This window comes from Lissotriton helveticus, chromosome 6 (assembly GCF_964261635.1).
Source record: "Lissotriton helveticus chromosome 6, aLisHel1.1, whole genome shotgun sequence".
In the NCBI taxonomy this organism is placed as follows: domain Eukaryota; kingdom Metazoa; phylum Chordata; class Amphibia; order Caudata; family Salamandridae; genus Lissotriton; species Lissotriton helveticus.
Genome location: NC_136067.1, coordinates 1,270,024,317 through 1,270,041,741, shown reverse-complemented (window position 1 = coordinate 1,270,041,741; position 17,425 = coordinate 1,270,024,317). Strand labels below are relative to the sequence as shown.

At 43.7% G+C, this 17,425-nt stretch overlaps 1 protein-coding gene across 1 annotated transcript in view; it reads left to right on the top strand.

The window, feature by feature from the left end:
- The window catches only part of AIG1 (androgen induced 1), a 1,879,081-nt gene that overhangs the window by 1,849,500 nt on the left and 12,156 nt on the right, over positions 1 to 17,425 (top strand). The window lies entirely within an intron of this gene.

The following is a 17,425-nucleotide window of genomic DNA, read 5'->3' as shown; positions in this document are numbered from 1 at the left end:
CCAGCAGCATTTGATTTGTTGGCAGAACAAGCCGCTGGATGAAATCTTGAGGTACTCTAGGTACTGTAGTGATAAAATAGAATTGAAAAATAAAAAGCTTAAGGACAAGTTGGTGTTGGTCCAAATGCAGGCGCCTGACAAAAGTCAGGTGCAGTCTGGATGAGGTACGCTGGGAAGGAAGCAGAATGGTCAGAACAAGACGAAGGGAAATGTAGAAGATTCCAAGCCGAGAGTAGACTTAGCCACGTTGAAAAAGACTACTACCTGCCACCAGTGTCATCAGATTGGACACTGGAGACGGGACTGTCCCTTGCATCCTGCATTCTGCAAATCAGGTTGAGCAGGAGGAAGAGGTAGAACAGGTAGAGGTGCCTCAGGTGACAACAGCTGTGTCAAAGTCTAAAACTGCCGAAGGGGGGACTTCGGCTCCGCGAGTACAGGTTCCCCAGCCACTGAGGATCCTGTCAGGGACTCAGACATACCAGCAGATGCCTCTTTTTGATGAGAGTGATGATTGCTATTTAGACCCGTTGGCATGACGGTGCCTGAGGGGGGAGGAAGACTGCACTCTTGGGGCAGTCTTGGAGGTAGACCAGAGGGGACCATTTGTGGAAGCGGATGTTGATGGTCACCCCACCACCTTTCTGGTTGATACTGGTGCTACCCGTTCTACTGTGAGATCTGCAGTAGTCCCCAGCCTACCCCTCTCGGTACAGACAATCCAAGTTGTAGGTGTTGCAAATAGGAAGATGACAAATCCCTTGACAGAACTGATTCATGTGAAGATAGGATCGTTTGGTGACAGACATCAGTTTGTGGTGTGCGACTCGAGTCCTGTGTGTTTACTAGGGAGGGATCTCCAGTGCAAGCTTAATTGTACCATCTATTGTACCCCCAAAGGAGTGGAACTGCAAACGAATCATGATGATGCTACCGTTAAGGTCGCCAATCAGCATGTTTGTATCGAGATGTATCCGGTTTTGACAGTGGAAAAGCTTCTACTTGACTTGAGAGATTCAGTCTCGCAGGAAGTGTGGGACTTTACTGGAGAAGACATAGGATTGATCAAGGTAGTTGAACCAGTTAAGATTCAGGTTAAGCAGAATGCTGTATTCCCAAGAACGCCTCAATACAATTTGGCTCCAGAAACAATTGCAGGGATAAAGCCTGTGATTGAGTGCATGATTAAGCAAGAAATTCTGAAGGAAGTAATGGACAGTCCATGTAACTCGCCTATTATGGGATTGCAGAAACCGAGTGGGAAGTTCAGGATTGTACAGGACCTGCGCCAGATCAACAATATAGTTGTTCCCTGTTGTCCAGTGGTACCAAATCCATCTGTGATACTATTTCAGATTCCGTGTCCAGCTGAGTGGTTTACCGTGAGTGATCTGTGTCAGGCTTTCTTCTCGATCCCTCTGCATGAGAAGAGCCAATTTCTCTTTGCTTTTAAGTTGGAAAACCGTGTCTTAACACGGTGTCGTATCCCTCAGGGGTACACAGAGAGTCCATTGATCTTTAATCAGATCTTGAAGAAGAATCTTGAGAGTCTTGTACTGCTGCAAAACTCTGTTCTCGTACAGTACATCGACGACCTCCTTGTCATGTCAGAGACTGAGGGCGCATGCAGGATTGATACCATTGCCTTACTGAATCATTTGGCAGAGAATGGCACAAGGTGTCACCAAACAAGTTACAAAACTGTTTGAATGAGGTGCAGTACTTGGGTCACCGAATAGAAAAAGGCAAGAGAAAGGTGTCACCCGACAGGATAGAGTCGATCATGGGTATGATGGTGCCTTCTACTCAGAGAGAGGTTAGGATGTTCCTAGGGATAGTTGGCTACTGTTGCCAGTTGATTGCCAACTTCTCCTTGAAGGCAAAGCCTTTGCAGAGACTGACGCACAAGGATGTGAGTGATCCGGTACCATGGGACAACGAATGTATGAAGGCTTTCCTTGAGTTGCGAGAGGATCTCTGTTGTGCTCCTGCACTGGGAATGCCCGACTACAATAAGTCTTTTTCACTATTCTGCTGTGAACAAGAAGGTTGTGCTTTAGCAGTACTAGTACAAGATCATGGAGGTGTACGTAGACCAGTTGCCTATTTCTCAGCTACTTTAGATCCAGTAGCTTTGGCGTTGCCTGGATGTATCAAATCCGTTGCTGCAACAGGTGTCAGCATTGAAAGGTGTGAAAGCATTGTGATGGGTCACCCTTAGACTGTACATGTTCCACATTCTGTTGAATTGTTGATGACCAGGTCCAAGACACAGCACCTGACGAACAATAGGCTCACAGGCTATGAGCAGGTCATACTTGCTGCGGAGAATGTGACCCTTAAGAGGTGTTTTGTTTTGAATCCTGCTACCGTGATGCCGTTGCCAAAAACGCTTGATGAAGATTGTGCAGACCACGATTGTCTTGATGTGACCGAACTTTGCACCAAACCGAGACCTGACATTGTCGATGAACCATTGGTTGACCCTGATGAAATTTTCTTCGTTGATGGTTCATGTTTAAGAGACAGTGTTGGTCAATTGAGAGCAGCATTTGCTGTATGTACCATTACCGCAGTAGTTGAAGCAACATGCCTGGAAGGAGTATACTCCGCTGAGGTAGCTGAGATTATTGCTTTGACTCGTGCTTGTCTAGCAGCAGATCAGATTCGGATTACCATTTACACTGACAGCCAGTATGGGTTTGGTGTGGTTCATGTCTTCAGACAGTTATGGTCCCAGAGACGTTGCATGACATTGTCAGGATCACCCATCCACAATGGGGAGTTCGTGAGGTTGCTTCTAGAGGCCTTACAACGTCCCAAGGAAATCGCTGTTGTAAAGTGCACGGCTCATGGGAAAGGGACAGATTTCGTGTCACTTGGAAACCGCTATGCGGATGAAGTTGCACGATTCTGTGCCGAACAAGGTTATATCTTCACTGAGAATCATGTTGTAGGGGGCAAGGAGAGAACCGATTTTAACATGATGCTGGCCATGGCAGATACTTGGGATGAGCTCAAGTGTTTGCAAGAACAGGTGTCAGACCACGAGAAGAATGTGTGGATCAAATCAGGCTGCATGAAAGGGGATGTGGACATTTGGGTCTCTGGTGATGGAAGAGCAGTGTTGCCGGATGAGTTGTTGAGTCCGATGGCAAGACAGATTCATGGTGCAGTGCATTTAGGAAGAGATGCGATGGAGCAAGTGTTCTGACAGACATGGTACAATCCACGGTTTGGTGCCGTGGCAGAAGCTGTGTGGAAAGAGGACTGCAGTTACCATGATTCACATTGGGAGGTCAGGGGGGCCTTTCAACAGAATGCAATTGGATTTTATTGAGATGCCTAGGTGCAACCACTTGAGGTACATTTTGGTAGTGGTGTGTATGTTTTCAAGGTGGGTGGAGGCATATCCGACCCGTAGGTGTGATAGACTCACAGTAGCTAAGCTGTTGTTGAGGGAGCTTGTTCCTCGATTCGGGATTCCGACCTCTTTGGATACGGACAGAGGAATGCATTTTCATAGCAAAATCATGAAGATGCTTTGCACAGCACTGAATATTGATCAGAGACTCCATTGTAGTTATCGTCCAGAGGCTTCTGGAATAGTGGAGCAGATCAATGGGACTCTGAAAGCTCGAATGGCAAAAGTGTGCTCATCTACATCTCTGAAGTGGCCAGATGCTTTGCCTTTGGTGTTCATGAGTATGCGCAGTACCCTAGACAGCAGAACAACTCTTTCCCCTCATGAAGTGCTGATGGGAAGGGTTATGAGGTTGCCAGCAGTGCCAGCAGCGGCCCAGATTAATATCAGATGATCTGATCCTCGATTATTGCAAGGGACTCGCTGATGTTGACTGTTCTGTGTCTCATCAGGTGAAAGCTGCTGTGGTCCCGGCATCCATTGATCTCTGTTATGACCTGAGTCTGGGGGACTGGGTGTTGGTTCGGAAGCACGTGCGAAAGATCTGCTTGGATGTTTGGTGGAGAGGCCCTTACCAAGTCATCCTAGTCATGAACACTGCTGTGAAGTGTGGGGGTCTGCCGAACTGGATACATGCTTCCCATACTCGTCGAGTTTTCAGCACCCTTGGAAGAAACAGCTCCTCTCCCGAATGAAAATCCAGCTGATGTGGCAGGGCCACAGGAGGAGACAAGCCAAGCTGTGAGGGTGTCTGATGCAGCTGGTTGCTCGCTAGACCAAGCTGAGGAGGCTTACAACGGCAGCGACTCCGAAACTGATTCAAAAAGGGGAAGTTGCTGTGAAAGTGGTCCGGAGTCAAACTCAGCTGAAGAAAGTCATGAGCAGGGTGAGCAAGCAGAAGGTGTGAGAGCCAGCAGAGCAGAGGAACAGTGTCCGGAGAGACAAAGGCGACTTAACTTGAGACTGGTTTCTGAAAGAGACCTTGCTCCTGTGTCTGAGGAATCTGAATCGGACGAAGGCGAAGAAGGGCAAGCTCGTGGAGGTCTAAGGAGATCAAGACAAACGAGGATGCCTTGTCGGAGGTACGCAACTCCTGAGTGGACTTACCTTGTGACTGATGCCAGGAGTACTGAGATCGGGGAGGGTGAGGGCAGTGACAGTTTTCAGTACCAGTCCTAACGTCAAATTGGATGTGCTGTTGTTGGTGCCAGGACTTGAAATTGAGGGTGTACTGACCAATCACAGTCCCGAATTCACCAATACTGAGTAGAATTTGCCATCTGATCTTGAGTAGACTGCTCTTTCCTACGTTTGGTCCTGAAATACCATCTCCTGAATCTATTGTTATTCGTCTTGAACTTTTGGAATATGTGCTAGAGGCAGTTGGAACAAATCTTATTGTGGATGAATGAGACTTTTTGTAAATAAATTAAGTTTGACAACCTAGGTCCAAGTGGAAGAAGAAGAAATGTAGGTGCTTCCCATGGCGGACGGAGAAGGGTCAGGGTTGTCCTTGAAAACTGTAAATAAGGAACTGAAATTCAAAGGGGACTTTCAGTCTTCTAAGGTGTGATTCGAGTTGCTTGAAGCAACTGAAGTTGGAGAAAGGAGACTGTGAAAGTTGTTGCCGAACAAGAAAAGCTGTAGATGTAAATTTGTCCTGAGACCATGGAGGCTGGGAACCCGAATCGTAGAGCTAGGTGCATTGTAGGCACACTCATAGGAGGAGTGATACTCTTCATTGTTCTGGTAGTTGTAGTTTCGTATTTAGTACCACATGAGCAGGCAGTGGAGGTAGAGGGAACACCTACACCTACTACTCCTAGGGAAAAAGAGGTCAAAATAGGAGACAAAAGAACTTTGCTGCTAGAGGAGAGTCGTAGGTTACATGCAGATCTGTCTAGAGGTAATTTCAAGCTTAATGCGTATGCAAAGTTGTTGTATGAGTATATTGAGGCCATGGATGCAAAAGATTGTTATGAGTGTATGCAATTGCTTGCCTCTGTAGATGAGGGTATTAGATACCATCACCTTCTATTGACTTATGGAATTTCATGTAGTTTGCTGCTTAGCATTTTTTATGGACGTAATCATTTTGAGTATTTCTTCTCGAAAGATGATGCTGTACTTCATGAATTACCTGCTTACAAGCATTTGAACAAGTATGATTATTACAAATCAGAAGACAGACTCAGGACGTATTTCATTCCGACTCAAGAGTTGGATACGTCTTAATAACCTGACATGTTTGCTGTCAGATACAGAGAAGAAATTCATAGAACAAGCTCTCCCTCACCTGGAGTTTACAGACAAGCGCAGAGCAGAGAGGCAGACGGCAGCGGGGACAGCAGCTTCCCACAGCACAGAGTCCCCCCCAGGCTCCCGCACCGCCCCCACAACCGGCCCTGTGAGCATCCGTCGGTCTTGTTTTTGGACTGGTTCCTGTTTCCGAAGGAGAGCCTGAAAACCCTGGATTACTATTCTTGGGGAGGACTCTGCGTGGATTTGGGATGGACTTGGACCAAGTGGCGCCTATGTACAATGGGTACAAAGGAGCTCTCAAGCGACAGCTTGCCTTTGATACCTTCAGTAACCAGACATCTTTATTCAGTGGATTATATTCCTCATTCGATGAAGAACAAGCAGTGCCAACCGGCTTGGATTCAATCTCGCCTGACATGAACAGCTGTGAGCTCCCACTCCTGACACCATGCAGCAAGGCAGTGATGAGCCAGGCCCTCAAAGCCACCTTCAACGGGTTCACCAAGGAGCAGCGTCATCTGGGGATCCCCAACAGTCCTTGGTTCTGGACTGAGGGGCAAGTCTACCAGTGGCTGTCGTGGCAGTGAATGAGTTCAGTTTGGGGAATGTGAATTTTCAGAAGTTCCTCATGAATGGCCAGGCCCTGTGAAACCTGGGCAAGGATCGCTTCCTGGACTTGGCACCTGATTTTGTAGGCGACATTCTGTGGGAGCACCTGGAACAGATGATGAAAGAGCATCACGTGAAGGAGGAGTACGTGGATGTGGACGACTCGCAGCTGAACTCAGTCCCACGGTGGATCAGTTCACATTCCTTAGGTGAGTCCTTTGTTTTGGTGGCTCTACTGGAAGCCCCCTTACATGGTTAAAGAGCCTTGGGCCAGATGTAGGTCGACAAATACCGGTCGGTAACGGCCGATTTCGGCCGCTACCGACCGGTATTTGCTAATGGAGATGTAGGGGCCTTAAAACATACAGAATCGGTATATTTAACGATTCGGTAAATTTACCGATTCTGTAAAATACTGAATCAGTAAATTTACCGAATCGGTAAATCCAGATGTAGGTGGCACTGAAAACAGTGCCACAGGCCATTACTGATTCGTTATTTACCATGTAATTCTATTGCATGGTAAATAACGAATACCTGTGTACATGCACATCTGTGCATGTACACCTGTGCCATGTGGCACACATACATGCCCTAAGGGAATGTATGTATGTCACATGGCACACAAGCCAAAATCAGGGGTGCAACAGGGTGTCAAAGTGACACCCTGTCACCCTTGCAAAATCGGTAATTTTACCGAATCGGTATTTACCGATTCGGTAATTGACATTGATTCCTATGGGCCTACAGGCCCATAGGAATCAATGGCAATTACCGAATCAGTAAATACCGATTTGGTAATTACCGAATCATACAGACTTGGTAAAAATTACCGAATTTTTACCTACATCTGATTTACCAAATCTAGAATACCGAATCGGTAAAATTCGGTATTCTAGAGTCGGTAAATCAGATTTACCTACATCTGGGCCCTTGTCTCTGACTTCTGATCAGTCAGTAATGCTCCACGATTATATAGACTAATGTCCGGTTGGTCACCGAGCTGCAAAGATTTCTAGTAAATCTGCCCCTTGACAACAGAATTTTGGTGGCATCTTTTTCAGCGTTTTGGGCATTTAGCACCATCTAGGATATTTTATCTCCCACTGAGCATGTACAGATTGACAATTGTTTTCCTTATTTTAAGATTAGTTTTTGTTTGTTATTAGGCTTAAACTATTTGATTTGTTGTAAAGGGACGGGGTGTACACCCGGCAGTGTCCCACCCCCTTGAATCAGCTTTGTGATGTGTTTTTGGTTACGTGGGATGAATTTCACTGATCGCCCCTATAATCCTGCTGCCATGATATAGGAATGTGGTGTGGTACAAAAATGTTCCACTTGGCGGATACCAAAACTATTTGTACATACCTCGATGCACGAGCAACCTTGGCCGATTCCCGGTGGAGCTGGCATATGCAGCTGTAGAGGAGTCTGGCCCTGGTTTCACCCCCTCGGCCGTCACCTACCCAGCCGGTCATTTGACATTGTTTTCCTCGTTTCCCCTTGGTGTTTCCCTCCCTCCCCCTCCCTCCGTGATTCTTTGATTTAATTGATGCAACTATGTAACCTGTAACTCTGGGCGGATACCAAAACTGTTTGTACTTACTTCGGTGCACGAGCAACCTTGGCCGATGCCCGGTGCAGCTGTCATATGCAGCTATAGAGGAGTCTGTCCTAGGTTTCACCCCCTCGGACGTCACCTACCCAGCCGGTCATCTGACACTGTTTTCCTCGTTTCCCCTTGGTGTTTCCCTCCCTCCCTCCCCCTCCCTCCGTGATTCTTTGATTTAATGATGAAACTATGTAACCTGTAACTCTGTCCGGATACCAAAACTATTTGTACTTACCTCAGTGCACGAGCAACCTTTGCCGATGCCCGGTGGAGCTGTCATATGCAGCTATAGAGGAGTCTGTCCTAGGTCTCACCCCTTCGGCCGTCACCTACCCAGCCGGTCATCTGACACTGTTTTCCTCGTTTCCCCGTTGAGTTTTCTTCCCTCCCTCTTACCTCCCTCTGTGATTTTTTGATTTAATTGAAGTAACTATGTAACCTGTAACTCGCTGATCCTCATGTAAAGTGCTCTGATACCTCCGGGTCTAGCCAGCGCTATATAAAACTTTTCAAATAAAAATAAAATAAAATAAAAGTGGAAGATAGGTACCGGAAACATAGGCAGTTGCGAGATTCAGGACAGGGTAAAGTAGATTGGACTGACAAAGAAAAGCTGCACAAGTCAAAGGGAAGTTATGGTCCGATAGCTCTAGTACAGAAAGGGAAGTTGTGCATTCATAGACCACAGACATACTATGAGAATGTGTATGTAGGTCATACCACGTATGTTAGCATACTTTCACTTTGGAGTATTATTCAAAGGACTGCTTGCAAAGTGTGGTGCAGGTTATTCCAACTGTGTATTTTGTTTGCGTGAGGAATGCATTTGTGTGACTGCCTGAGAAATGGTATGGAACCTGTTATCTAGCAATCATTTTTCCCAAGATTTACCATGCAGAAGATTTTGAGCTTTTAGAGGGAGGACAACATGTGAGGGTGAAGCGGAATGAAAGTGCAGGAGCCATAGTTGGAGACATTTTTGGAGCAATGATACCAACTGTGGGAGTGATCCTGAATGATGTGAAAATCAGAAGGTTGGCGACCGTTGTGGATGAATTGTCAATGAATACAGCTAAGTCGTTGGTGTTGGTTGAAGGTGAGATGTTATCGATAAGGACTATGGTTTTGCAAAATCGTCTTGCTTTAGACGTCCTTCTAGCAAAAGGGGGAGGAGTCTGTACACTTTTGAAGGTCCAAGAATGTTGTACTTATATACCAGACAACAGCAAAGTTCTGGAGAAATATATAAGCAACATTACTGCGATTCATAGTGAAATCGAGGAACTGACTGAGGAAACTGTGTGGGAAAAGGTTGGCAAAGGATTTGGCAAAGTAGGGAGTTGATTTGCAAACCTTGGAAAGTGTTTTCTTGGTTTTATGTTGTAACACCTTATTATAGTTCTGGCATGTGTTATTGGATTGTGGGGTTTGATTAGAGCCTACAAATGGTACAAATCAAGCAGATTAGAGAGATCACTGAGAGTGCAAGAAAAACGAATAGAGAGACTGCAGGACAGTCAATATCAGAATCTTAAGAACATGGAGTTGCTCAAGAGAGGGAAAGAGGCAACAAGCTCTGTTTAACTCAGTTCTTTCCTTGATGGTGGTGTATTGTGTGATGACACAGGTCATCAAAGGGGGGAACTGAGAGAGCGCCATGTTATTTTGAAAATTGTAGGGGTGCATTGTAATCGCCCGTAGTCAGCACCCGCATATTTAGAGGAAATACTAATATGTGTTTTAGAAATGTAACATTAGGTTAGGAATTAGTGCAATGTGTGAAGGGTACATTCATACCATTTGTCGTCTAATGTAGAGCCTTAACAGGAGTGTGATGCTTTATATAATGCAGAAATGTTATGAAACGTGTGTATTGCTAAATTAGTAAACGTGCCATATTATGAGTTGCATGTGTAGGAGACAAAATGTGACGCTTTAACATGGAAAAGAGCTTACATTTAAGAGTTGAAGTGTAATGTTGTTTTTGTAATAGAATAGAGTGCATAGCATATAATGTAGAATCATTTAGAAATGCGTTTAAACGTGTAAAGGCCTGGGACATGAAGAAAAGCCAGTAGAGGCCTAATTGTAATTTCTTTAGTTTGCATTGGTTATTCTTGTGAAATAGCTTCATGTTGGGAAGGGTGCTGTTCTCGGAGAATATTGAATTGTAACTTTGGATGTGCACAAGGTTGCTTCTCACGTATTTCAGTTGCAGGTGCAAGGCCACGGAGCTTGTTAGGTAGAAAGATCCATTGTTTAGAAGTTAGGCCGGTAGGAGTGAGGACGAGAAGGTGCCAGAGGAATGTCCAGCTGCAACATTTGGCGGGGAAGGTGCCTAGGATCCAAGGACACCTCAACAGATGCTGGATGGAAGGATGCCATGCTGGAAAAATCCGAAAATCAAAACCTGCCCAGAGGGGTGTGCCTTGGGCGTACCTACGATTGTGGGAGTTTTGTATTAGGGACAGACCCCGAGGGTGGAGAGCAGATTGTTCTGGGATTCTGGAGGACTCATAAGGTAAGCATCTTGATAAGAATCCTAGCTCCTTCAGACGTTAGCATACAGAGCACCAGGAGAAGAAGAAAAAAGTGGTATTATTAAGTGTAAGAGGGAGAGGCATGTTCTCGAAACAATGTCCATAGAAAAAACAGTTGAGTGAAGTAAAGAACACAGCTTTGAAAAATAGTATAAGGACATCACAAAGGGACACATCACAAAGGAACTGGTAATAAATGAGATTGTTAAATACAATTGATGTGCAAATAGAGGGGTACCGCAAATGATGCAACCAATAGGCATACTATACATATTTTGCCACTATAAAAAATGGCTACTTGTGTGAATATATGAACACCACACATCACAAGAAGACTAACACTAACAATAACTGAAATTGCTCTTGAATGAGTTGAGTTATATTAGGCGTGATGTAACAATGTATAAATAGAGAGGTTCCACAAACAATGTAACCAATGGCATGAACCTCCACTATCAAGAAGTTTCTTGAATAATAATGCACATAGTGTTGGCTGGTTGTAGCCAATCAGGTGGCTGGAGGCAGAGTGCTTTTCTGGCCACAGCATGTTAGTGAGTTAGACCTAACCTAAATCTTACTTTTCGGAGATCAGTGCAATGTGGTGTATTGGCGAGATGCCTTCTGTTCAACAAGATGCCAATTTTTAGCCACAGAGATGACAAGGACAGTTGCAGCTGAGCAAAAGTAAATAAGTGCTTTAGTACCTTTAAGATACCATATCCGGCCATTCCTATGCACCATAGAAATATAGGGTGAGTAGTAGCCAAGCATGTTATTCCACTAACAGCATTGAGCAAAATTAGTCCAGCTTAGAGTTAGATTGCTGGGAGGCTGGAAAAATATGACATGTCTGTAATGCGCCCACATAGGAATATTTGCAACAAAGACGATAAGATCAATAGCAAGTAGTCAAGCATACTAATGTGAACATGCACTTCAGATTCTGCATTGAGAATTGATTCTGCCCTCATGTATTCTATGTCCCTTTATCCACATCCCAGTCATTACATTTGAGGTGGATCCACCTCAGAAAGGAACACCCTCTGAGTGCTATACCGAATAAATATTCTTTTGACAGCGATAACCTAACCTCTGGAAAATATGGGCCTCATTTACAAGGAATTAACGCAGTGTGGTGTCCAAGTCATTTGGCTGAGCTGTGCTGCGTTAATTCCAAACCCCTAGGATGCGTCATATCTACAACGATAAGACAGATCCCTTCGCTCCCCCCTTTGTTGGCGCACATTTTCTGTCTGTCATCAGACGCAAGCACACTTGCACCCTGCGTTGAGGCGAATGATTGTTTTTATGTGGAGGAAGGTGTACCTTCCTGGACATAAACAAAATGAAGTAGCATTTTGGAACTTCTATGTGCAGGGATGTAGCTAGCCCTATGGCCGCATGTGGCTGTCCCTGCTTTTCCCACCCCGGGGCTGACACATTGAAGAGCGGGTGGTGCTGCGAAATTCAGCGGCATTTGCAGCTCCGCGAAGGCCACAATATAGAAAGGGGTGTGATTGCTGTCCATGACATGTCAATCAAAACAGGGGTAACCCAATAACCCAAAGGCATCTGGGAACAATATACTGAGTGAGAAAAAATTGATGCCTACGGTATAGTTTTTTTTAGAATCAATCGTGGGACAGGTACCATTAATTACCTTTCCCTGACACACATAGTTGTCTTTAGAATTCAATCAAAACTCATTTTGTTAAAGAAAACAAACTCTATTCCTATATATGTATTTCCATCTGGTTCATAAATTGGAAAAAATTGATTTAGAGAAGAAATTTCTTGAAAATTTATTTATATATTTGTTGTATCTTTTCTTATTTTATCTTATTTAGAAAACACATATATATACAAACATATTTATATACAATATTTATACAAAATACGGACATATACAGAAATTCTAAATCAAGAGGACATAGAGAACAGTTTACACATAAATCATGAACCTTATTTTCTGGTTCAAAAGCCCACTAGTATTTCAAATCAGGGATGTTAATCCAACCATTATCTCCAAACATTCCCTGTACTCAGGTCACCAACTATAAGTATATAGGAGTTTTTTAAGGATCAATTATTTCTCCCTCCATTGGTATCAAACTCCTTTTTTATACTTTATATCAGTCCTGTGAAAGGAAGGAGAAATCCTGTCGTCCGCACTACGAATTGGATACATGGTAGCTGACAGAAATGGCTTGAGTCTCCCGGAAAGAACACGGTTGACATTCATTAAGTGGTACTTAAATTACAGAAAAAATCCTTGGATTTAATTGCAGATTACAACCTAAATGAAGGAAAAGAGGAATTATATGTTTTAAATTGCCCTAAAGTCCTGAAGAAGCCTGGAATTCAACAGAGGCTGAAGCGCGTTGACTGCATGGTTACGGCATCAACATAAGATAAATGAAATTTGATATAAAGTATAAAAAAGGAGTTTGATACCAATGGAGGGAGAAATAATTGATCCTTAAAAAACTCCTATATGCTGGATGGAAATACATATATAGGAATAGAGTTTGTTTTCTTTAACAAAATGAGTTTTGATTGAATTCTAAAGACAACTAAGTGTGTCAGGGAAAGGTAATTAATGGTACCTGTCCCACGATTGATTCTAAAAAAACTATACCGTAGGCATCAATTTTTTCTCATGCTGTCCACGACATGGCAGGTAAGAGCAGGAGAAGGTTACCGCCCCCAAAATTTGTGCTGCCTGGGGTGGCTCGCCCTCCTTTGCTACACCACTGTCTATGTGCACTGCTTAATACAGCACACATAGAAGTTGAAATACGTCATTTTTTTAAATGATTGTTTATGTGCAGGAAGGGACACCTTCCTGCACATAACAATCACAAGAGGTGATTTCCTCGTTCTATGTGTGTTGCAGAATTCAGCAAGCATAGAAAGAGGGGACAATAAGGAGAAATTAAAAAATTTCTCCTTGTTGCGCCTCTCCTGGTGAGGCGTAGCATTAAGAAGCATTACGAGGTTTACGATTTCTCGTAAATCTGGGAATGTATCAGGTTCCATGGGTGTTGCGTGGGAATACCCACAGCAACACCCATGGAGCGCTCCTTTCACGCAAAGTGCTGCGTGTAAAGGGGCTGTATTTACAAGGGCAGGAAAAGCCAAGTAGGCTGGCTTTTCGTGTCCTTGTAAATATGGGGCAGAAAATTGTGTCGTCATGGCTTCACAAAAAGTGACGATCCGGTGGCTCAAGTGGCTTGTGAATAAGCCCCTATGTATTTACCATGGTATTTTTGCACATTTACAGATATAAAGAAAGGGAGATAATGAATCGCAGTTGCATAGAGACTTATGGCCAACTCTAAGTGTCATTGCCCTGGCAGGAGTACATCATGGCAGGCCTACAACAAATCTTGGAGATATGGTCCATGTATTCTTTCTTGGTACTACATTTTATATGATCCCACACTGCCTATCCACACTATACTGATGAAGTAGCCTTTCCCTAGAAGATTTTCAAGCTGGGCAGAGGGATCTTCAATCGATACTCAGAATAATCTGTTGTTAGGGCATTCAAATGGTTGCTGAGTGACCTACGGTTCTATTTGTTTGTTTGACCAATTTCCTACCTTTTTTGAGAGCAGGAATACCAGATAGATTCACTTTTTGGCCAGCTCTTAACACCACCCCCGGCATGCAAACAGATCTTAATATATTTCTTTTGAATTAAGGTCAAGTTGTTTCTGCTTAGTTGCTAAAATACGTTACCCTGTTCTGTGAGTCTTTAGGAGTGCAGCCCATTATGCATACTGTCTGCATTACTGTCCATGTCGTTTAAATTTGGGGAGGGGGGGAATAGAGCCCTTTGTTTAATGATTTCATAAGCTGGACTGGTGTAAAAAGAGAACGAAAACCAGAACGAGTGAAATTTGTCCCTTGCATGAATGGAAACCACAAAATGGGTTTACGTTCAAGATGACTACTTGTTTGGTTAAATGTATTGAGGCAAACATTCATCGTCTCTCTATCGTCTCCCCAATATCTAAGAAAGGCCACCAGTATGTTAACCCTGTGTAGGCTCAGTATTGCTTAAGGCCCTACCAACATCATAATTTTAAAGTACTGATTTGTAGTAAATGATATGGCAACTCAGTCTGGCGTGGATGACATTTGCACGGCTCATGGCAGACTGAATTCTGTGCATAGTATACTGGGTTTTGGGTCAACCTCCTTTTGCCATTGGCTTCCTATATTCAGAAACCATCCTTGGCATGACTATTTTCAATCACAATTGCATCAGCCCACATGTGGTCTCACCTTCTATCTTTTGGTGGTATCTGCTTGACTTAATTGGATTGCAGAAGGGACTATTTTCATAAGAAAAGTAATCTCTTCTGTCACAAATTTCATTTCTCAACCATGCATTGTATATACAAAACAATCTGTAGCCCTTCTTTCTTTCTCCATCTCCTTTCAATTTCCCCTGCATTATATTTCTTCCTTGCTATATCCCACCCTCTTTCATTCCTTATGTGTCCCCCTGTCAACATTTTTCCAGGGTTCAATTTTGAGGGACAAACTTTTGTGCAAATTAATATTTTTGATGATGCATATGGCCGTAAACAATGAATTAATGACTTTGTGCTTGAAACAATCTGAATATTTTATTTAGAATTGTTATGAATTATGTAGTATAGTTATGTCACATTTTCGTGCCAGACTCCACTATTTTTAAAATGGATGTGACTTTTGGTGTTCTGCCCATTCTGCTCCTGGTCATTAACCCCCCCCCCCCCCCCCCCCCAACCCAATACCCAATCAGTTACCCACTGCAAGCCTTCTTTCCCTACTGTTCCCGCAGAACATGGAGGGCGATGGCGCAAATGTATTGTAGTGTTAGAAAGTATTATGGCATGCAGAAGAACAAACGTCTATGAGCTATTGTCATAGAAATATTTCACATTGTGTTGCACATCTCCAAAGTGCAGTTGCTGAGGAAGCAAGTGGAAGATTTCTCTTATCTGAAGAAATGGGCTAGTGTTAAGAGACTTTTGAATATATGAAAATGTGTTTGATTTGCCAATGTGACTTAACCATGACTGTGTCATGCTAAGTTTGCAGTTTTAATAATTAATAGGCACAAATTTAGTACAAAAAGTAAAAACCTCTGGTTTTGAGGGATCAAGGCGACTTTCCATTTTCCTCCTGAAACTCTGCTCGATTATTTTGAGATTTTGATCTAGAAATCAGTTCTTGAGTGGTTCCAGTTTCTAATTAGGATTTTATTTTACTCTGCTAAATTTGTGCTATTGAAGGTGGGAGGGAGGGAGGGTACTCGCTTCATACATTTTCAGGTTCAATCAATATTCGAGTTCAGGAGATTATTAGAGTTAGGCTCCCACACACCTACTACTCTGTGTTTAGGAGAGACGGAATTGCCACTGGCAGCTGTTGTTGGACTATTCAGCAGTTTGAATTTGCAGCATTCATTTTCTGAACCAGTAGAGTAAAAAACATGGCCACTTGCAATAAAGTAATTGCTCCCTGTTTGGACCATTTGCAAAATCTGCAACCACACACCCGCTGTTGAACTTATGATGGGCAAACAAAAGACATATTTTAAGAGACAAATGTTTCTACAGCTGAGCCTTTCAAGTCTCTCCTTTTGCTTGTGCTGTAACCAGGGGAGTAACTAAAGCCCCTGCAGGACAGGACGGGAAACGGCCACTACAACGCGGCCGTTTCCACGAGTAGCCATAACCACGTATGCATTACAACGTATGCATTACAACGTATGCGTGGTTACACGAAAAGCCTTTACCACGCATACCTTTACTACGAGATACGTAGTAAAGGCATGTGTGCAAAAGGTAACAAAGAAAAGAGGGGGAGGCTTGAGGGGTCTCCCCCACCACAAAAAAAACCATGGGTTTAATAAAGGGGGGTTGGGGGGGTCTCCCCCCCAAAAAAAATCACCTGATTCAGAAAGATGAAAAAAATGAAGAGTAAAAATGTGGAGGCAATCGGCGTCGTTAGAGGAAACGGAAAGACATTTCCGTTTCCTCTTAATGACGTGAAACGTCACCGTGGCAGGTATTGGAAAGAAGAGGACGTGGAGAGGTAAGGAGGAATGAGGGGGGTGGTTTCACAGGGGAAAAATATAAGGGATAATTTACAGTGATAGGAGATATCCTTTAACATAAAAATGCTAATAACATGCATAGTTTCACAACTAAAAACGTTGTAAAAACGTGCGTGTTAAAGGCATTTTCGTGGGAAAGGAGATGCGTGGGAAAGGAATTCCGTTGTAACGCATGCGTGATAAAGGCATGCGTTGCAACGGAATTCGTTGTAACATCATACAACCGACAGGACCACCCCACCCATTCAGGGCCCACCATTCAGGCCAAGGTCAATGCATATGAATATTTGTGAGATATGTAAGACTCTGGGATCCCCATCTCATTCTGCTGGGGCCACATCATTTTGCATTATGCCACTGACTGTAACCACTGTTGCACCAATGACAGAGAAAGCCAGAGACAGGCATTCAGAGTTTTTTTTATAGAATGCCCATCCACGAATCACAGGTGGATGCTTTATACCATTCATGCAACAACACCTTCGCTCTACAAAAAATGTTATTAAGGGGTCTCCAGGGGTTGCAGATGCAACCCCTGGCTTGCACCGTGCGACCTCTGGCATTGGCTTTGTGACCTATAGCCTCAGAGGTGGCAGAATCAGTGGCAACAACACAGAGGCGGTCACAAATTCCATATTTTCAGCACGTTTTAGTTTATACTAATTGTCAATATTTTCTGTTATTCACTATTAGTGTAATAAAACATGGAGCACACTTAGCTAGACCTGGATCTCTGAGCCCATGTGTTGTAAGTAAAAATGTTTATAAATGTATGTTGTGTGCGTGCTGGCGGGTGAGAGTATGTTGATGTGAGATAAGAGCATGTGTATGTGTGAGAATGTCTGCATGTGTTGGCA